At 34.5% G+C, this 24,725-nt stretch overlaps 1 pseudogene; it reads left to right on the top strand.

Moving 5' to 3' along the window:
- Positions 1 to 853: 853 nt before the first annotated feature.
- On the top strand, positions 854 to 24,450 carry LOC138306419 (uncharacterized; annotated as a pseudogene).
- The last annotated feature ends 275 nt before the right edge of the window (positions 24,451 to 24,725 follow it).

The raw sequence follows: 24,725 nt of genomic DNA, 5'->3' as shown, positions 1-24,725 counted from the left end.
ATATTAAAATACGTATTGGTATAGAGTAAAATTTGTGCACACAATCGTGGTACATTTGTACTTTCCAGTATCACATCCAATTAAGATCAGCATGACCTTAATATATTACCAGGATCTCGACTGTTATAAATTTTGTATCATGTTAATAAGTAAAAAAATTCCCGTGTAAACAACATTTACACCATTCGTCTTTTTAAATTGGGTTGTTCGTATTTGCAGCATACATGTAATTTGAACAGTTTTAAATATTTTTTTTTTTTTTTTTTTTTTTTTGTATATAAACACTGAAGGGTTTTTAGAACGTTATATCTGATTATAATAATTGTTCTCTTCTATTCACGGGTTATATTAAAATACGTATTGGCGTAGAGCTTAGTTCGTACACACAATCACATACTACTATCAAGAAAACAAATCCAAGAATGGAAAACCCGATGTTTTGATGACTTTGCAATAGAGACGTCGACGTTACTTATTGATTTGAAAAAAAAATCCATTGGAAAATCAACGGAACCGTATGTTTAAACGTACTATATTTTATCAAGAAAATTAAGTATACGCATTGATGTTACTATGATTTTAACTTCATCAGGGTAAAAACTAAATTTTGTTTGCAAGCTTTTTCTTTCATATCCCGATGAAGTAAACAAATAGTTACATGAATGCTTAAAAATATATAGTCTTGGTCATATCAATAGCTCATTAGCTCACATGTCATATGATGTGGTAAGACATGTATAATTATCATACAATAATGTATGGATGTATGGCTATAATAAGATTGGGGAAAATTAAATAAAAAATGACAATAACATACCACTAAAGCATGTCACATTGTTATCATTACAGGCATTGGAAGATGCAGTATTGTGGATGAAGGCAGATATCGTTAAATTGTTACTGCAACACGGAGCAGATCCAAATCAGGTACGTTATATTTTAAACGTGTGCATTTTATTACTAAACAAATACTTCAGGATGGGTGATAAGGTTTATATATCGATAAATCGATGACTTATAACACGTGTATTCTGGTATTCTGTCACATCCATAATAGAGATGATCATACATTATAATTAGATAATGGAGCTAACATTCAACGTTTTGTCTTCGAAACGATTACAAAGCACCTTTGTTATTCACTATCATATTATAGTGTATTTTTGCTGTCTGGTCATTTGTTTGATGCATAGGATAGTGTACACAACGTATGAGATCGACACCTAACACATGGAACATCCCAATGGTTATTTGACACATATCAACACATAATATTATTCAGTTAATTTCTGAAACACAAAAAACAAGGTGTATCTACAAATAAAGATATTCCAAACAAATTCTCAATATGAGAGTTCAAATGTCTCATCTAAACATATAATTATATACTTACGCTTTGGTCACGAAACGGATACGCATGCAAACTGGGTCTGAAATCCGCAATCCTCAGTGAAAGACAACTGTGTAGAATTATCGCATAGTACCAAACTTAAGAATGCATAACGAAATATCGAACATCAACGTCATTTGGTAATGACACTTAGCATGTAGAATATAGCTTTAACATATGGTTATTTTTTTTTTTTCAAAATAAAATGTTTTGATATACCACTGTGAATGCATATCTACTTTATTAGTACATTTAGTAGTATTTTTTCTCTCTTTTTAATTAACTCCCCTTCTTTCTTGTTAGAGCGAAAAATCCTTTAAAACTTACCTTTCAAGGAAATTGACATTATTCGAGTACTCGTTGACTATATAGATACAAAAATAACCGGATGTAATAAGAACGTGAGTCATATAGTGGGAGTATCAAAAGGAAGCCAACGTGATTGGTCAGAAGTCCATGCCGGGGATCGAACCCCGGCCAGCTAGGGTATTAAGGGAAGTAGTGTTACTGCTACCAGGGGCGTAGCTTGCTATACATAAAAAGCCCGGGCTTGCACATAAAAAAATTCTGGTATGAGTTATTCATGGTCTTGTAAAGTTAAAGCATCTATGTCGATCCGTCAAGGTCTTGAATGTAATGTAATTTCAAAGTAAAAAATAACCTAAACGTAGATGATTTAGTTAAAATTCATGTTATTGAAATATACCTGTGCAGTTTTGGAAGTCCGGAAATGGAAACCTGAAGTCGTATCCGTTTATAACTATCAACCTACGGGTTCTGGGTGTTTAGTGTTGTTTGGTGCGTAAATATGAAGAAGACACAAATGACTTTAAGCTTAAACCGAAAGACACGTAAATTCAAAGGCCGACAGATGAAATATTGAAAAGTGACACCACGCAAAGTATAGTTACACAGAGTAGATTCTACTTAAATAGTCCGCTAAAACCTACTTATATTAGTAGGGTTTTTTATTTGTTTTGCCTAATATAAAGTCTATATAATAGAAAAAACCCTAATAATTTAGGCAAGTTTAGCGGACTAAATTCTACTCATTCCTCAAAATAGGAATAGGCCACCATATGTAGATATGGGATTATTGTTTCAAAATCCCAACCCAGATAGTGGGGGAGGAGAGATAGGTTCCCATGTACTCCTCTGGCAGTTTTTAGTAACATGGTTTTTAGGCCCGGTATGATGTCTAGTTTCAGAATATGCTTGTTGCCATTGACAACTAATGTCCCATATGGCGGCCATCTTGGATTCCAGGTATCAAAAATGGCCAAAATGACACATTCGCATATATGCGCATAGATAGAGAACCAGACAACATTCGGAGGCAAATAAACACATTTTTCGATATGATTGAAACATGCTGAATACGATTAAATCATAATAATGACGTTACGTCTTCTCATTTTTGTGAAATGACGGGAAAACAATGACACTTTCAGCTTTTTTTTCCCCTAAAAATCGATAAATGTCATAATGTACATAAGAAGTAAAACAATTGATGGACAAAACACCTTGTAACAGTCATTTCGAATTGCACTAATCCTTGTTTAAACATATGTGCATACATGTGTACTATAAAGATATGAGTGAGGTGGGATAAAGAGAGGAAAAACTCCCCCCCCCCCCACACACACATCGAAAAGAAAATGCAGAAGAAAAAAAAATGAAAACAAAATCAATAAATTAAAACTCCAAATATTCTGTCAAAACACATTGTAACGTTATTCTGAATTGAACTGACTCTTGTATAAACATATGTGTATTATATGAGGATAGATTTATGGTTTTTAGCAGAAGAAGCGATATGACCTCCAACCCCCTCCCCAATAATTATAAAATATACATTCCCGGATCCAGTAAACATCCAAAGGCTAGTTCACATGTTTTATCCATAAGTAAGACAGTTCCCAATAGCCGTAATAATTTATTTCGTTTTAGTAAAAACAACTGGGATCGAATTATTCTCCTTCAATTTTGGATATATCTCCCCATGAAAAAGGTTGTTAAACCTTGTTACTATTGTTAAAAACTACAAATACATATAATATATGTTGATGAGGAACAGTCACAGACCGGGCCGCCACAAAGGGATCCTAGGAGAACAGTCAATTAGAATGAGAGGACAGGGACCGTAGGTAAAAGTCATTGAAAGTAGTCTAACCACGCAAAAAGGCAGCAGACATGATGTCCTGGAACCATGACCCATTATGGAGAGCCAAAGAAGCCGCAAGGGCTCTAACCTCTTGGGCTATCTCCTTGCATTTCGCACCAGATTGATAATCAGACTGCTCATAAGCAATCCTCCTCACCTGACATATCCATCTGGAGAAGGATGTACTGGGAGGAGAAATCCTGCTTACCCTGTTTAATGGGCAAATATATAGTACATCGCCCCCTTGTTTTATCAAGGGAAAACCTAAGCGTCCGACTGGGACAAAGCAGCCGATCATTCTCCTTCGTCTCAATAAAGATTGTGAATCTTTACCAAAAAGGCAGGATCAGTGAGTAGGGTAACAGAGCTATATCTGACCCAACGAAGCACAAAAGGTGAATAGATGGAAATCACTCCTCCTACGGCCTGAGGCAAAAGCAAGCATAAAGTCAAAAGTAAAAACCTTAATTGAGACCGACACCAAAGGCTCTTAAGGAGCTCCCTTCAGTAACACAAGTGCTAGATTCCACTGCGGAGCTAACTGCCGTACCCTAGGCCTGTCCAGACTGAACCACCTAATCAAGGCAGACAAAGAATTGAAAGACCCTAACTCTGGTCTACCATGAGAATATAGTACACTGGAAATAGCCATGCGATAGCCTGCAATAGTACTAGAGGCAAGTTTGCGTTCTCAAACAAAGAGGGAAGGGAATCCGCAATCACCTGGGCAGAGGCCTTGACCTGATCAATCTTCCTGTCGATACACCAATCACAGACGATCTTCCATGACTGTTAGACGGCAGGTGAGGAAGGCTTATTGATCGGACGATGAGAGCTGATACGTCTTAAGAAAGGCCTAGTGAGCGAGGCCTCTGAGATAGCTTTCACGCTCTTGAATGGATCTTCCGGGACTGAGGCTGGCGCAGGAGATTGGTTCTTAGTGGGAAAACCAGAGAAATATCCACCAACAGAAACGCCAAGAGCTCCGGAAACCAGGATTATCTCGGTCATAGGGGCGCGATCAGACGGAGGGGAAAATGATGCTCCCTAAACTTCTATTAGAACCCTGCCCACCCGGTTGAATCGAGGGAATTCATAAGCATGTATCCCCTCACAATAGAGCGTCCACAGCTCTCAAGTCGTTTGGTCTGGCACCGGAGAGACAAACGTGAACGATTGGTGGAGAAGTGGCGAAAAGGTCTATATGAGGTCTGTTCCACATCTAGCAAATGCCCTGATCAGGAGATTTAGCTGCCTTTCTGTCACAACCGGCTTGCGGTGCCTGGAAAGAGTATCAGCCAGAACATTCAACCTGTCAGGAAGATGCTTGACTGAGGGACTGAACCGCATTTCCGGACAGCGAACATTATGTACATTTATTTACCCCCCCCCCCCCCCCCCCACACACACACCCCTTTCTCTCCAGATACGCGACAACTGTAGAGTTGTCTGTATTCACACAAACCACCTTGGAATGTAGAATCTTCCGCAAAGCCTGCAGAGCCAACCGAACAGCCTTATCTCCAGCACGTTGATGTGCTCGGAGACCTGATCCCCAGACCACTCCCCCGACTGGCAATGGCCGTCGAGGTAAGCCCCCCCCCAACCTGGCATCTGTCATCGCTCCAACGATTCCTAGACTCGGTGGAGTATGAGGGAATTGTCGAAATAGATGTGTACATTTATTTTCGTGTCTTCAGGACAAAACAAACATGGAAAATAAATCGAACACATTGGTACGTCCATTGTCGAAGAATGCAACAAATGAATGACAACTTTACATTGTATATATGCATGGGATACTTCAATTACTGAAAGTTGTTCGTCGTCCAAATATTTCTGTACTTTTATTCATACAATACATACGAAGAAGATATTTTGTTTTTATTTGTTGCATTGATGTAAGGTCAATCACAGATTCAGCAGCAAAAGCCTAATATTTTGTCTAACCAACTAATTATAAAAGGCGTCCTGAATTTGTAATTGAGTATGAAAGGGGCTTTCTGTTAACGACAGAATGTCGTTGACGAGGTTAGGGGTACCTGTATCCACATCAAAGAAAATCTATTATTAGTGCATCAATCTTCCGCCGTGCAATTCCATTTCAAGTTAACTCTTCTGTTTTTCTTATTTTTTGTATTATGCGCTCAGTATTTACTATACAGTTAGAACAGAGCGAAAACATTAGTTTGAATATCTGTGTCTTCGTATCTGTGTGTAAACAGACAACGAATCGGTCAACAGGTGTCGTTTTCCTCCGCTGTCTTACACAGTCGAAGGATTTCCAATGGAAATTAGTACTTGATGACGTGTTTTGGATATCAGATACATTAAACAAGTCTCCATTGGCCTCTATATTTGTTTTCTCTCGTCGTTTTAAGATTCCTGAATGTATGTCATTTATATGTCCATTGCTGTCTTCAGTACTGACATGATAATATAAGCACACTGTGATTCCTTTATTTTCATACGTAACTTGACTACATCCTTGATACAGTATTAGCTTCCATAGGAATCAATCTATCAAGTCTGATATGCTTTGGCCATTTTCACACATTACCTTTCGGCATCTTGGTTTATACATCCATTAGTTATTTGTTTTTACTATCACTTTACTACCAAAGCCACATTGAATCCGACTGAGATATGATTTATGCAGAAATGGCCTTTACATCGATGATATTTGAACATTTATGTTATGTTTTATATAGGTATTGGATTGCGCTTTTATGTTAACCATGCTTGTATGGAGCAATTCCTCTAAGAATATATTTCATGGGGCGCGTTTGATATTTTTGCTATATTTTTGAGGTTGAAATACTTGTGAAATTGTGCAATGTTGGACTTGGCATGTCTCGCCTTTAGACGGGTTTCGATAGTAATTAATAGTCTTCACTCTTGTGTTGAGAGCCGTTGGTAGGCTGGAAAAGAGTGGGAGCCTCCTATAGTGAGTTTCGGGGTAGCCGTTAAGGAGATATTTCTTCGCTGGAGAACGATGTTTGTGAAATTGGAGGTTAACCTATCGATAATCGGCACGGTGTGAAGCGCCACGTGATCGGTCTTTCATTGATGGGTAGGAGTTTATTATGATAGCGGAAACGTGAGAATATTAGCAACAAGACTGTCCATGACACACTACTTCCCACTGAGCCACGCGGGTATTTTCTTGTTGTTGTTGACTTTACATATGTTAAATGTTAATAAACTGTAAAATGAATTTGATGTCGTCCATTGTCCATACTCACTAGAACCTTTGGATATTATAGCGAGACATAGGAATCTGCAAGCTAACGCGGCAGTCGAACCCAGGGCAAAACGAATTAATTGTATCATTCTACTCTATGCTAATGATTACGGTCGTAGCCAACAAGTCGTTACATCATGTTAACTTTATTTGAACAGTTCAGAAAAGGCATTAAGTTAGTGATATTTCTCTCGTAATTATCTTCGCTGTAAATACGAAAAAACGAAAGTTGTTGATCCATGTTAATAGAAAGTACGCAAACGCATTGTGGATAACAAAAGAAGCGGAAGATATTGCTGACGTCTGCCTTATTATAAGTTCATTCTTTTTAAATGTCTGTGTCGTTTTATTCGACATGCTAACACATTGTTATATAACGAAATATATAAACGATATCAAACGATATGCAAAGTACATTGTATTTTGTAACTACTCATGAACACATGTAACCAAACGTTTTTACAAAATAGACATCTATAGTCATCGTTTTTTTATGTCCGTAATTATGCTGGTTAACTGTGAGTATGTATTTTGTAAATATTTCAAATTATCTAAAATAGTTAAATTATAGAAAATGTACTCCTTGTTGACCAATATGGATTGTACCTTGGCCTAGATGATGATCGCTTACTCTGCTGTAAATGACATTTGATTAAGGGCTTTCTCGTAAGCATTTCAAACGCTCAATTTATGTTATACATATTTTTTTCAACTTCAATAAACCCTTTAATAATGATATACAAAATCATAAAAGACAGGGTAATTAATATATAGTTTTAGACCGGACATTTTGACGTAGGTAAATATGTACATATGGAAAACAAAGAAAATGAAAAGATGTAAACTGTTGGCAAGTACATACATAGTGTATATAATGTTAACATTGACTAGAACTTTGCACAATTGCATCAGAATTTGAGCAGAAAGCTGTACTTACGTGTACATGTACATATGAACAAAAAGAAAGAAATTTGTGTTTACTTTCATGCTCAAACTCACATCTCATAACCCTGTTTTAAAAAAGAATATATTTTTCTGTATCTATGCCGTTCGTTTCGAACTGTAGTTGTTATCTCCCATGTTTTTTTTTACTGTAATCTGCACTACTTTCAATATACGCTAGTACACGAAACAAGTTACCAAATATGATAAACCTCAAAAATCAATCATTATTATTGTTATCAATTATATGATATTCGCAATATCAATTGAAAAACATACATAACTTGTTAAAGTACAAGACTATATTTCTGACAAAAATGTGAATTTTAGAAACAGCGAGAGCAAAATGTCGTTAGGAGTCATTTTACCTTCACACTTGATCAGCCGTAAAATCAGAATATAATTAAATAGAATTGCCGCCTCAAACGGCAGATAACTCATTTGGATATATTTCGAAAATAATTTCATTCTGTTTTCGAAATCTGCATGATATGTTTATTTGACATTATTGAACATGACTCTGAGTTTCTGAAATAAGTATATTCAATCGGATTAAATGGAAAAATATATGGAACCATGCATATATATGTATTTAAAGAAAGGACTTCTGGTCGTGATGATTCCCGATTGCAGAAATAAATCATAAATAAAGCGGCATTACTTCTACATACATAGATGTAGTTAGGAGTGCACATAACCATTTCTTGTACTGAATTTTATTATGGCCTTCTTCGATATGGTCACAAATTATACATATCATGCCCGATATGTCTTTACATATCAAAACATATCAAAGCTCTGTGTGTCATTGTATGTTATTGGTTAAGTATTAGATAATACGTCATCCGTGACACCCGAACAACGTGAAAGTGATATTCCTACATAAGGAGAAGTCATTTAATGATTGACTATCAGCCTACTCCTTCATCTCAAACAATATTACATACAGAGCACGAATAGGTACACGATTCTAGCTTTGAAGAAACTATATCATAATTTTATTGTTAAAGCTTACATTAGGGTGTTTGAGTTGAGTATTCCTCAGTGGTGTTGGCTTAACTCTATATTAATGCAACATATACTGCATGAAACAAATAATAGATAATTAGGATCTGTATTTTAATGCGATTGCAGTTTTCACTACATATACAACAAGTAATGTTCCAAACGTTTGTTATCTAAAATTGATTCAGCTAAGGTTGGGAGCTCGAGTCTATAATAAGATCGATTGTGGAAAGTTATGTGGAGCCATAATGTCCGCTATAATCAAGTATATGTGGGGGCCGACTTATATGAGATCCGTACGTGTGTGCGTCAGTTTCATTCGCACATTTAGTAATGTTGCACGGAAAGTGACTTTTACATGCATGATAAGGCTTCTTATCGATAAAGGAGCAGACTTAAAAAGGACAAGGATAGGTACATTGTTGAATTGTAATTTACATATACACGCATTTCATATTTTTTATGTTAACGATTTACCTGACGGTTACAGCTCATTTGTATACAAAAATACTTATTAGGAATAGCACATTTTTATGAAATTATCCGTTTCGTGCTGATACATAAATGTTTAATGAGCTGTGGAAAACAAATATATTTCATATGTCATCACTTTTTTAAATGAACGTTGTTTTTTTATTGCAATAAGAACTAAATGCAATTTATGATATTAATGCTCTATCACTTATATGTTGTACACATGGATGTGGCAAATGGTATTAACAACGTAAGAATAAATGGCATGATTATTTAACTTTATATTAAATCAACTTCAAGGAATTATATTATTCTTAACGACCATTGCTTTAAAATTAAAATCAACCTAGGTCATCTTCAACACTCATTCTTATTGAGTCGTGCTGCGTTTTCGATTCGATGTTTAGTAATAACACAAAACCATAAGTGTAACTTATGTAGTTTATTTTAATGAAATAATTAAATATCATTAATTGTTTTCAAAATATGTTAGACTTAATATATACTTTATCTAAATATTCACTCCAATCTATCTCTTTATTCATATTATCGATCTCAAAGTTGCCTTATAAGGTCCAAACTTTAATCCAACATCAAAACGATAAATAATACTTACCTTTACTCAAACTCTCTATAGCCTCCATTTGTCTATGTGCTTTTTAGAAACCCCTGCACGTCCACTCTACCTTATTTAGATGCATGATGATTTACATATTCAGACACAGAAAGTCCGGGCTGTATAAACGTAGTACATAATTTTACATTTTAGTCCTAAAACCCTTTAATCACCAGACGGAGCGATGCGAGTCCTGTAAACCCGTATCTGAATGCAACTACCCCCTAACACCATCCTCTCCTTAATTGGACACGGATACAATTATATACAGTATACGCTAATTAACACGCACTTATGAGTGATATATAATAATTATACAATGGTATATGTATAATAAGCCTGGCACAAACTAACTTATCTACATTTCTTGAGCTTTTCAACATACCATTAAGAAATTCTCAGGTTTAAAATACTTTCCAATTCCTAGTAAATTAATTGAATTGGATTTCTGTGTTATACTAATAACTTACCTTACCATATGTGAGAGGAGGGATATCCAGCTATCATGTGTTGGGTTTAGACACATCGTGGTATATAACACATACTCACTGTATATTTACTGTGCGATTAGTTTAACTGTTCAATTTAATGAAAATATTTTGAAATATTGAAAACAGTTTATTAATAACAATATACTTGCATTATTTTAAAACCATGTTTTAATGCTATATATAACAGCTAGTTCACAGTAACAAAGTGTATTTTTGTAATATCAGTATCTATCATTAGTACCATTGCTATCTTCAAGTGTTTGAATTTCGCAAATGTATGCAGTTGAATAGCTTGTAATGTGACTAACATATGACTTGACAAATCATGTGAAGACACATCATGTAAGGATCAATTAACTTTGTTTACATAGCATGCGGTGTACATTATATTCAGCATTGAGACACGTGATCAATAGATTTCTAATCTGCGCTTGGAAAATAAATGACTAAGGTTTAAACTGGTGGAGATGCTATTTAAAATTACTTACTATAATCACTTTTTAACCATTTTTACTCAATTAGAATTGTATTTTTTTGCCAAGTATTATTACTAAAATGTCTCATGACTACGTTTGCTATTTTAGGACAATTACATATATATCCAACAACATTCCGTGTTTATAAAAATATACATTAGCTGAGCCATTGTTTGATAATCTTTGATAATAAATCAAATTGAAATATTGCAACTGTTTAATTAATTGTTTACAACTACTAGACATATAACAGTGATCATTATCTTATTTCTGTTAGTTACATACAAACTAAATATAGATGTAGTGATTTTAAATTAACGTATCCTATAAGTTATAATTCGTGTTAAATATAACATTTTATGAAGAATAATAAAGAATTAGCTGGGTTGACCAAATGTCCACGTGTATTATTGATGTACAGGCTATAACAATCCAAACTGATAATGTCTGAACTTAACTGTGTGTAGCTATATCTATTAATTCCATGTTTACTGTATCTTAATATGATAAACAAGTAGTTGTTATAGCAAAGTTTGAAGACTCACAAACTAATTAAATGAGTATCGGTTAATCAGTAACAAAACACAGTATTATTGTTCAACTGGGTTCCTTGTAAATATGGGATTATACTATAATATTCAGTTGATTAATTAACCTGTAAGCTAATTCAATAGTCCGTACAGAAATTTATATTTAATTAAGTTGAACTTGCTAGGATTCTTCGATGAAGAGATGGATTTCATAGCACGATACGTATACTTATATTAATATCACATTACTATTACATCTATATAAAAACGTATAAATACTTATGTCATTATTTGTATTATTGTACCTGTTGATGTTTTGTAATAAGTTTAACTGATATATATCTGTATAGATAAAATTGAAACTTGAGGTTGACATCGCATTAAAATTTTACCAGTTATTTATTGTATCCAAGGCCAATATATTAAATACACCATATTGTTTTTCAATATGGCCTTCTTTCAAATAAAAGAAACAAATGAAGTACAGGTTGTCTCGGGTTCATACCACCTGTTCATAACATTTGATTGAATATACTGTATGTGTGTGTGTTCTTTTTTTTTGATAATAAAGTTCCCCTCTATCATCCCAGTACATGTTCAAGGTTTACTATTAATTTGGTTAAGTTCAACGCATATATTCATTATGACCTAAATTTCAAACTAAATCACGCATAATTTAGAAAAGCTCATATTGTTAATTTTTATAGTTGAAATGCCAGTAACATTGTAGTCAGAATAAGATATTTAAATTAATTTAAATAATGTACATATTAACAACAAAGGAAATAGAAAGATATATATACATTGTATATTATGTTTGCAATGACTAGCAATTTGCGCAATTGTATTCACTTTTGTTTAAAGAGCTGTTCTTAAGTGTACATAACTTTTTTATTTTCATAATCACACTCGCACTCCATAGCCCTGTCTCATTGAGACTTTTCTATATTTTTTTACCGTTTCGTTTGTTATGTGTCATGGTTTAGCGTAAACTGTGGTAGTTTCAATACAGACTAGGACACTGAACACCAAACCCTTGCTGAGTAACGTGAAAACCATTCAAAACTCACATATGTGATCGTTTTTTAGCAGTACAACCATCAGTATTTACATGTTGGAAAAATCAAATGAAATACATACATAACTGGAAAAACACTTTTTTTACAAGTATATTTTCAACAGATTTATAATTAAGGATGTATTCTTCTGAGGTACCAGTCCCGTTGAAGTCTCGTATCGACAAAGATCAAAGAAGTTATGAGATTTTTTAAATACAATTTATCTGTAGCAAGTTGCTAGTTGCAAATTTTGTCAAAAAATTACAGTTCTAACTTTAGCAGATTTATTTATACGGGGATTTTAAGAAATGGCCCATTTGGCAGCCATTTTGAAATTGTGTCTTTTTTCGCTTTGAGTAGAGCCAAAGTTTTACCATTTTTTACTGAAATTGTTTTTACTTAAATCATCACTGCACCAGCATTTTTAGCTGAATCAAGCTAATTTTTGCTGTAAATCTTTACTTGGTTCGTGATAATTAAGATATTGAGTATTAATGTACATGTATGAAATGATTCACTTTTTTCACTTTATTTTTACATTTAATGGTAATTTGATCACTTTTATTTTTTACTCTAAAATACTGAAAAATAACAAATATTCAAGTGGGGCAAAAAAGTCAGCACACGGACCACCCATTTTTCTGCCTGATTCTCAAAGTACAACCCTTTCCCTGTTGATATGCAAAATATTAACAAACGTTTAATACCAGAACTTTCCTATAAAGGTTTAGATTTGGCAAAAATGGCTGAAAATGGTGCATTTTGTAGCTCAAAATTAAGGGGTAGGGGTAGCATATGTTGTTATTCTGAGAAAAAATATTAGTCTTTTTGATCAAAACTGGTATATTTTAAAAGAAGACTACTGGAAAATAAATTCTACAAACATAAATACATATCAAACACCTCATTAGGAAATTATGGCTTTAACATCTTGTGTATATGGTCAAAACGGCAAAATTCCCATAAACTCCAATATTTTGTCAACTAGGTATCTTTGAGTGACAGTAGCTCAAAAACGAGCACACGGACATATGTTTTTTTCTTCCATTTTCTTTCATGGTATGAACTCCTCTTTCCGAAAATCTATATGAGAAAAAAAGTTTAATACAAGACAATTCTGACTTCTCAGAGGAGTACATCCTTAAAATCGCCGCATACCATTCTACTCTCCAGATTATATTCTTCCATTCAGCTTGCTAACGTATATATATATAATTACGACAGACGTTCTGAAGACTTTTGAAAGATATGGTAAAGTACACCTTTGAGAAGGTCAACCGAATCGGGGTGCGCATGAGGTGCGTACGTCTGACTTAGGGTGCGCTGAAGGCGGCATTGGGGGGAGCTCGAATCGAGAAAATGGCCGACGGTAGTTGATTTTTTTCGATGCGATCATAGACATAGATATTGAGAGTAAAATTATAAACCAATAATTTTTGCATGTAGAGTGATTCCCATTCTACCGATGAGATCTGTTGATTGAAGCCAAGGATGCACGATTCGTTCAAGCTAAGCCACATAAGTCATGCGAGTAGGGGCGTGGAGTGATTTGTTTACATTTTTCGCTGTCAAAATATGGAGCATGCGGTGATTTTACGTAGTTTACAATTCGTGAACTAGACCAATTAAGATTTTTATTAACATTGAAAGGTGCTATTATAAGTAAAATTTCTCCGTGACTTGTAAAATGGTTGAAATTTGGCAAAATTTTCCCTACGTTAGCGAGTGACGGGATCGGGGGAGACCCTATTTTAGTTGGGGACGGTGCATGGGTGAGCCTCGCGGGGTTACGTTACGTATACATCTTAGGCCTACTTTAATCTGCAGAATGATCTCCTCACTTAAAATTAATTCAGATGAGTCTAATCTCCATATACATGATTTATAAGTCAACTACGTCCCTGTTTTGGGCGATATTTAAACCAGAGACATACTTTAATTTATTTCTTTCAATCATATAGTTCTACATTGATATTGTAGACAAATAATATTCATAAAGCTTTGAAATAAATTTTGATTTACATATTTTATTTATTGATTTTGTTTGCTTGTTGATATGATCATTTCGGGTGGAAGACATTATATCTACATTGAAATCACGCTAAAGTTGCAGACAATGTGTCATAATTCATGCTGTCAGAAACATTTTTAATTGTCAATCTGATTTAGTGCTTTTACACACAGAATATTAAATTACTGGTTTTTATCTTAATCCAGTAAATTTATGTTTTACAATTCTGAATCGTATCATTACTTATTTATATATATACCCAATACATAGATATATTAACATACAGACACAGATGGGGATACAGATATACATAGTTGTATAATAATTGCACCTAATATTTAGATACTGTACCTGTAACTATCTACAGATACATACCTGTAGGTCTGTTGTTATGACCACCAAGGCCTTTAACTTTCCACATTGCCCCCATTCGACTCATTCCCCGAGGCCACTCCCTACCCAAATACCAAATATAACATCTTACCTGATATGATGATCAGTCAAACGTCACAGCATGTAGGTTAATATAGCTCATTGTTACCTAATTAATCGATCTCCAGGGGGTCCGTTTATAACGACAGCCTAGTTACATCTGTATGTACCTGTACAATTTTAACTAGTAAAATAAAGCCTACGTTCTAGACTTCCCCATGTGGTTGTGTTCCAAACGAAACAAAATGAAATAATAATTTTAAGTAAACCTAGATTATCTACTTATCTTGTGAAAATCTACTAATTTTATTTGAAAATTTATGCAAGTATTTTATTGTATTTTTTTTCGAAGTATTACTATACATGTAGTATGTGTTCAATCAAGACAATACCCCTTGAGTTAACTAACTAACATCCTGGTTCCGGTATGTACAGGTACTTGTCCAAAGTTGCAACATATTTACATAGTATTGTAATTAATTACCTGAATGAAAGAAAGATATAAACATAAAACGTACACGTATCGCTCAACGGATCCCATGTGTAGTTGAAATATCGAGTAATTGTAATATCTTAATGGGATTACTTGACACTAGTTTATAATTTATAAGGCTAACAAATTACAATATAGCGGCAAAATAACACTCGTTTAATTATTTCCTCATTATGAAATTCACGGACGTGCTCACCCAGGCCGCCGTCGCCGGCTTTCGGCCTCCTCACCCATACCTCCGTCCCCAATATATTCACTATTTCATCAAATTGCCACTGAATTACACCTAAAATTTCGTTACAAATTAATATTCAAACATCTAACATCAATTAGGTATCTTTACACACAGTTTTAAGTACGTAAAACCACCGCATTCTCCGTATTTTTACTGCGAAAAAAAGAAAACAAATCACCAACGCCCCTACTCGCATGACTTATGTGGCTTAGCTTGAACGAATTGTGCATCCTTGGCTTCAACCAACACATCTCAGTTCTTCTCAGTTCATCTCACTTCGGTAGAATGGAAATCACACTAGATGCAAAAATTGCCTATGATCGCATCGAAAAAATGTAAACAACTACCGTCGGCCATTGTCTCGATTCGAGCTCCTAAGCGCCCCCTTAGTCAGAGGTACGCACCTCCTTCGCACCCTGATTCGTTAACCTTCTCCACGGTGAAGTAGAACAATATGTTTTTTAGCAAAAATGTGAATTTTTGAAATGGCGAGAGCAAAACGTGGTAAGGAGCCACAAACGTTCATCCTACATGACCTAGAACATTTGCTCGTATATTGATGAAATATTTAATACTACTACTAAAACCACTTATTGTCACGTATTCAACATTTCGTGTCTTATTTATCTGATATATATATAATATAGCATGACACATCGCGCTGAATATATCGTTTACCTTTCTGAAGTTGTTCCATAGAAAGAAGTCAATAATGTCTTATCACTTTTGTATTTATAGCTGTCAGAGACACAAAGAAGACTTATGTCCGATGCCATTGCAAAGCATCAAGGTTGTACGCCTTTTTATAATTTCACTATAATGCTTTTTCTTGTATACGTATTTTCCACTTAGCCACTATACTGAGCCTTAACGCATATTTCTGCACAAGTCGTGTTTGTATACTTACTTGTCATGGAAGTCTTCGTTAACGTTTCCAATATACAGCAAATGTAGTTCTTCAATGATAAACACATTCATATTTATAGTCACATCATTCGAGGCGTTTCGTACTTCAAATCAATTGACTTGACATTACATTCAATATCAACATACGGTAAAAGTGGAAATTTACTTGGCGTAAACTTTGCCATGAACCTAAATTTGGTCAACGTGACCTGATATGCTGATTAAATATGTAATTACTGACTCGACTCAAATTGAACTATTTGCCCATGAAGAAATAACTTATATTTAGATTCGGGAAGGGGGTACGTGGTGGCCTAGTGGTTAAGATGTCTCGACATATTGTCACAGGCCATTCAGCACTGAGATGCGAATTCGAATCCCATGAGGCCTTTGTCTGGTCTTGACCACTAGTCGATGGTTTATTTTGCCGGTACTTTGGCTTCCCTACACCAACATATATGATAGTCTGACTGTAAAGGACGTTATTGTAATAAAACTCAAAACCCTAGATCGGGGAAATGTGAAAGTATATAATGCTGATTATGAAATTAACTTATCGAAAACTTCCACTCGCAAAATATATATATTCTCTACAGTACGTCATATGCATTAGCAGTTAAGTGGAAAATGAAATGCTTTTTACGTACCATTGGTATTAAAAGAAAATCATTTAATGATGATATATATCAATTGCTATTTCTATCGGTACATACGATTGCTACTTATATTGTTTGTTAATTAAAGAGCCATTCACATAATTTTAAGCGTTTTGCAGAATGTTTACACTTTACAAAGTGATGATCAGAATCATGCTTTTTGACGTAAGGTAACAATTTGAGTTGTATGTATTTCTATTGTGTTCAGAAAACGTACGACTACAACATGAATATTCTAAAGGGATATCCGGAACTGTCGAAAATCCTTGCAACATCACTATCGCTGTTGTTGGTCACCAAGGAGTTGGTAAATCGTGTCTTGTAAAACAACTAATAAAAGAAAGCATACCGAAAGGTGGACCTGGTTCTACAGACACAGCCGATTTCTACGTTAATTTCTTAACATATAACCATAAAACAGGATTTCGCCAAAAGCTAGACAAAAATGGAGAAATCGAGACTGGCTTTATTAGAATAAAACGACTTATCGAACAATTCAGAAAAGGAGAGGAAGCTAAGAGAACAATGTATGACATAGCTCCTGATCACCAAACTACGGAAACAATGGTGACATACACAGGCGATACAACAACATCTGAGATAAAGGGAGCGAGGGACAAAGGTTAGTGACACTTTTCATTGATTAATGATGTCACTTTTTATTATTGACATATCTAGTGGAAAAAAAAGAAAATAAATAGTCTAAGAATTTAAAGGTATAACTTCATTACATATATCTATAGAGTTATTTGTGTGAGCGCGTAAATACAGGTGGATGAATAACTCAAAAAGTGTTTCCATTTGGCAAATGCTCTCAACAATTTCCATTCCATACTATATGTTTTACTAGTTTAAGTAATTTAAGTATTCATTACATTTACCAAGCATATATAATTTAAATCGTGCTTAGACTTAAAACAAATACATAACATTCTATTTTATCTTTGCTACGTTATAATATTGTTTCTTAATATGTTTGTAGTCATGTTCCTTGATACAGAAAGTGAACCTTTGAACTACGAAAATGTAATACCTGAAGTAAAACAGACTGTAAAAGAGCTGCCTAAACAACAAAAAGATGTAATCCGTCAGATTATGCAGAAAACAACAAATAAGGTTGAAGAGGAAGTGGAAGGTTTCGTCACCATATATGACTTCGGCGGTGAGTGCGTATTTTATAATACGCACCACTGTTTCCTGTCCAGCAACATGGTATTTGTTTTAGTGATTGATGTGAACATGTGCTTGGATCCGGAAAAGTCAAGAACAGGCTACGGTATTTACTCCATATATATTTCATGTTTTTAAAAGTTATGTTTGCTGGAAATTTCATACAAATGAGTCAAGAACAGCTTTTATTTTCAATCATCACCCAACATTTATACATAGTGGATTGGTTAGGTTTAAATTCAAAAGTAAAAATAAGAGCTGAAAACGATTTTTGGCAGACTGCCAAAATTCAGTAATTTCACATTTATCGTGTTGTGAAATGAGTATATACCATGCAGTTAATACCATGAAGTCTACAATTGTATTACATTTGTTCACAATATTATAAGTAATTGTAATTCAGTAAATTCTGGTGATACATGTTTCCATCTAAATATATATAGGACATAACCTAATGCTAATGCTAATGCTGATAAGATATTTCACATGTTTGCCTGTCTATAGCTCCATTTATCAAACCTGATGTTTTTCAATACATTACTGAAGAGAAAATAACATGTCACCATTTTCGCCCAGTTATGGCACATATATCTTTAATTGTTATTAATTACTGATAATTGTAGATTGTAACAATGTGAAAGATAAAAGATTCAATGATATCTGTTTTTTTTTCTAATTAACAGAGATCACAGAGTACTGGTTAAAAAATATAGCCACGTACTCTTCAGAAGATAAAACGGAAGCCAAAGGAACGCCACCAATCATCTTGGTGGGTTCGCACATGGATCTTGTGTCCTCCGATGTAAGAACTAAAATAAGTATTATTTATCAAGTTGGGGAAATCTCATTCCACGATGTAAAATTCATGGGTAACGTTTAAGATTGATGGTGTACATATATTAGCATAGATAAACACCACGTTGACTCAATGGAACGTTGCGGTCGTGCCGTCATGATAGTGTTGTCGTGACGTCACTTCATATAATTGTTATACGCATGCAGGCTGTCTTAACCTTAATTAAGTACGGTATATCTTTCTCTCACCAAAGTTAGAATATCTAAGCCTACAGTAAAAGAATTTCTAATGATTGAGCGAATCGAATGACTTTAGGTTTAGCAGGAGATCGCTTTTGTGACTATAGAAACTTATGAAATAAACATATTTGCTTTAGCAATATAAATTATAACTAATTTTATTTTCAAACGCAGACTGTGGTGCAGAAGGAATCGTTTGTTAAGGTACTTGAAAAGCTGCAAGAAAATCAACAACTTAAGGAAATAATGGAACAAAATATCCAGGAAATGTTCGCGATAGCTAATCTCAATGATTCGACAGTAAAACCAGATGATTTTATGAAGCATTGTGGCAGAAAGTAACCGAGATTGCTCCATTGCAATCGCATTGGAGGAAGCCCATTCCCTCTAAATGTGTTGCATTGGAGCTTGAGCTCATTAGACTGAAGAACCAAGGGCAGATAATCCTGACATATGAAGATTTGTTGAATGTCAACAGCAGCGTAGCCGTACCGTTGCATGAAACTGAAATCCATCAATTCCTCAGGTAAATATGTCAGATTACTGGCTGTGTTCATATATAAACAACAACATTACTTTTTTTTTCAAAACTGAGTTGGCATAACAACAATTAGGTAACTTTATTATGTAAGCATTTCCATAATTTATTATCAAGCCGATCAAAGGCCAGCGATTGACATAAAACTGTTTGATAAATGAACTGACTGTAGTTTACCATTTACACTGAAAAGGTTTAAATTGAAAAGTTTAAATATTGAAGAATTAAGGGAATGCCAATATCCATTTATTATACATGTGTATTATTATTAATATTATTAGTATTGTTAAACAGACCTGTTGCCCTTAATCAGAAAAACATGTTATGGATTTTATTTTCAGAAACCTTAAGTTTACAGGGACGTTTCTGTGTTTTAATATGCACACACGACGTCCCTTTGTAATATTGCAGCCGCAGTGGATAATTGACGGCTTTAAACAAATCATAACAGCCCAACACTTCAAGGAAAACCTATCAACAAAGCTGTTCACACAGTGGAAAGAGTATGAAAAATCCGGAGTTCTAACGATGGAATTCGCCGCAAAACTATGGAGTGAGAAAATGTTTGTGGATAACTTCGAGACACTCTGCATCGTAATGGAATCTCTCAGTCTTATCGCAAAACCGATCACAAATGCAAACACTGAGGTAGAATATTTCATAGTGCCATGCATGCTTCAAACCGCCAATCCAGAACTCATTCTTCCTGTACTTGCAAATGCTGCTACAACTGTGACTCTTTGTATCAAGTTCAACAAGTCATTCATCCCAAGGGCCATATGGGACAAGATGATCACCTCTTGTATTCACCGATTTGAAAAACTAGATGAACCAAGGTATGGTAAAATCGAGGTCATTCAGCGTAGCTTTGTTTCCCTAAAAGTGAACGCGGCATGGAACATGGTTGTTAACTGCCAGGACAATGCATTAAGGGTAGTTATGTTCACAAACTATACCGGTAGGTCAACAGCGGGGGTTGGAGTAAGTTATTATGTAGCATTCTCAAAAACCTCCTACAGAAAATTCTGGAGCAAAATCACCAGAGTCACCTCGAATACCAGTTTTACCTTCACAATGACTACCGCTTCAACGAAAATGACAAGATGGTGAAGGTAGACGACCTGAAGACGTTTGAGAATCTGGAATGCTTTGGCATCGATGGACCAACATTGATAAAGACAGATGATATCTACGTCTGGTTCAAAGACCCTACGGAAAAGGTGTGTAAATATGTCTGCTTTTTCATGCAGTATGTTTTTTAATAATTGATATTCAAAGATTCTATATTTTAGATATAATATATTTGTTTATTTATCATATTTATAATCCAATATTACCTATATCATTTACAGATGGATGGGAAGACCACTTTATCTGCTGGTGAGTTGAGCGTATCGTATGTTAATTACTTACTTCATGACAATTACATCTGGATGACCGACAAGACCACATGTCGTTTACTATAATGTTTACCTTAGTTCAACTGGTAAGAAATATGAATCATTTATTGATATATGTTTTCATCAAGATGTACAGAGTTACTAGTATATGTAATTGCAGAGTTGTCAGCTGATTTACCAGAAAGGAATTTGACGCTTAAAGAGATCGGTAGAGTGTCCAAATACATCGGAAGTTCTTACCAGACATTCTTTGTTGGACTGGGTTGTCCAAGTGAGTTGCTGGAGCAGGAGATGGAAGAGCACAGGCATTTGGTGTTCCGATCTCGAATCACAAAGATTTTAATTCAACTAACAAAACGGAAGGCGGATCTAAAATTCCGGACAATTGCAGAAGAAATGAAACAAAACGGAATGGATCCAGAAAAGCTGATCGAAATCATTGATTGTAACGGGACAACACAATATAGAGGTCGGCATTTGTTAGAAATAGAATAATAAAAATATGGAACTAAAGAATTGCAAAACAGTGTAGTACTACTAATTATTATTTAAATGCAAGAATTTCAATATTGTCTGTTTAAATATTAAGATTTGTGATAAGGATACGTGTGTAACATTTGGCAGTATAGAACATGAGGGTTAATTGCCTGTATGTACAGTCGACTTACGATAATCCGAACATCAAAAAGGGAAAAAATGTCCGGATTGCTAGTTGTCGCATTATATTATGTTTACGTATTAATAATGAAATATGTAATCCGATATCTCCGTCCGGTGTTTGATATTTCCGGACTATCGCAGTCCGGATTATCGAGGGTCCTCTATACTTTGTTATGGTAACGGTGATTCGTATGAGCAAGACAATTTAAGCAAAACCATCTAACTGTAAAAGCCCTGTTTAAAAAGATATCAGAACATAATGATACATATATCGTAAAGGCTAAATATATAACACTAAACATGTACAATTTTGGGAAAGACCAATTACTCTAAAACTCATTATTTGTCTGAATACAAGCTTCTTAATGTCTTTAATCAATTGAATAAAGAAATTCTAGTAATGTATAATAAATGATTTCAGACGAGCGGTTACCAGACGGGTGGTTACAGGAATTACTCTCTGTAAATGATGTCCCAGTCATTGCGAGGTATATTAGCGTCAAAGCATACTTCAACCTGTTCATCGAACTCGGATTCCAGCCAGAGGACGTGGACTGGGCAGACTTCAAGTACAGAAACAAACCAGAACACACGTTGAAAGCATTGCTGGAAAAGTTCATCACCAAGACCCAGCCTCCGCCAACAAGGAACATGATTTTACTGGCGATGCAAGAATTTAACATGGACACGGAGTCTCTTATCACAGCATTTATCGCCACAGAGGTATCGTATTACATAAACTCTCTTTATTATATAAGTTTCCAGAACTGACTATATTCACTTTTATGATTGTTTTGTTTGAGATAGAAAATCGACTTTTGAAAAAAATAATAACAATATCAAGTCATTGCCCTCAGATTTTGATTTTCATCTATGCGAATACAAAGTGCATTCATGTTTACGATTCGTTTTTTATGGTATTTTTATTTTCAAATAACCTTAACCTGTTTTCCTAACATGATCTGGACATTTGAATGTATACTGTAAACCAAATATTATTCGCGGCTACTTAATTTCACGAATTTCGTTTCAAAACAAGTTCGCGGAGATAGACTTTCGCGGATCAGACTATTTGTCTACTTTCATTATTTCGTGAAAGTATAAAGTATTTATAAGGTATTACAGATCTGTTTTGTGAAGCAGTCTGTAGTCGTTTACATACGTATGTATAAGATATCTCATTCGTAATGGGTCTAAGTGTTAATCACTATAAAAACACGTACAGTACGACAGAATAGAACTCACGGTTGCACACAAATAAACAATGGAATCTGCCAATGTTGGCGACGATCAGTATGTCTTGAATTGTCTTTGGGTAAAAGGTATTAGTGTAGTTAAAAAAACAAATCTGCTAGCTAAAAAGGATATCATAACTCAAAATTCTGGGACTTGAGATCTGAAATATTCTGAACTGAAGTGACCCCTTTTGTCCCCTCACTGAAACAAAACGAATGCACAGATAATGTTTTCCCTCTGGCCTGTCATGGCGCCCAACACAAACACTGTCTAATGTGGACGGTAGCGTTCTAGGATTTTACTTTTTACTGATCTTTGAATTGTTTATTTAGTTTGACATATTTTTTATAGATATTTTACTTCTGAACAAATATGATCAACTTAATGCTAACAAAGCATTTTTGAACTATACAGTCATACAAATGTATCGATATTAATTCGCGGAGATTAACTTTCGCGATTTTTAATCTATCGCAAATTTCGCGAAAGTAAATTACACGCGAATAAAAGTTGGTTTACAGTAAGTAGTTTAACATAATTTTAAGCTTTGAAATCAAATGCTGAATATGATTTTGTATGTCTTTTGCAGGGAACCAGCTAAGAGCGAAAATAATAAGAATATGACGATATCCTACCTTGCATATGACATTCGATGTTGGAGACAGATAGTGCGTTACTCATCAAGAATAAATGAAACTTGTCATCTCTAAATGCATTGTAATTTAGTGCAGGGGAAATCACTTCAATAGATCATGATCATGGGTCAATGAACTTTCAGAATTTTTAGAACGGACGAACACAGAACGCGTCACTATGAAAAAACATCTGTTAAAGTTGTATTTCTTGTAAATTTCACCATCACAAACTTTCATAAAACATACAGTGTGTGAATATGGATGCTTATATATGATGGTTCAGATCCATTAAAGTACCAATATACTATTGACATCGCGATTAATGTCGCATGAAATTTCACACGTTTTGAAAAAAACACCACACTCAATATTATGTTTCAAACTTTCGGGTAATGTCGGAAAAACGAGTTGCATCACGTAATCGACATCCGTATAGATCAGAACCTCCCGAGCCCGTATCACTAGGTCAATATCGGCATTACCCGTACGGATCGGAACATATTGGAATAGTATGGATACTTCCGAGCTATTATAAACGTGTACACGTTAAAAAACGATATTTTCATTTACGTGTTTAATAACTTTGCGACTACGAACTTTACAAAAGTCGGAAAACAGCGAAAGTTTAAAATTTAGAGAGGCGAAGAAACATATAAAAACACTCTAAATACACTTACGACGCAAGATAATATCAATTCGATATAAAAACCGTCGTATTGGCTTATATATAAGATGTTTGATTGTCATGTCTTATAAATATTTCTGTATTTTTATAATCTGTTATTGTTGAATTATTTCCAAGGTTCAACCTTTTATAGTTATCATGTTAATATAATGATGTCTGTGTAGTTTTTGTTTCATTATACAATTCGTGTATATATATGCTTTTTTGTGAGTTGATAGCTCAATTATTTACATATTTTCAACA

This window comes from Argopecten irradians, chromosome 13 (genome assembly GCF_041381155.1).
Source record: "Argopecten irradians isolate NY chromosome 13, Ai_NY, whole genome shotgun sequence".
NCBI classification, from domain to species: domain Eukaryota; kingdom Metazoa; phylum Mollusca; class Bivalvia; order Pectinida; family Pectinidae; genus Argopecten; species Argopecten irradians.
The sequence above is the reverse complement of the archived record's forward strand: the minus strand, read 5'-3'. Positions and strand labels throughout refer to the sequence as shown.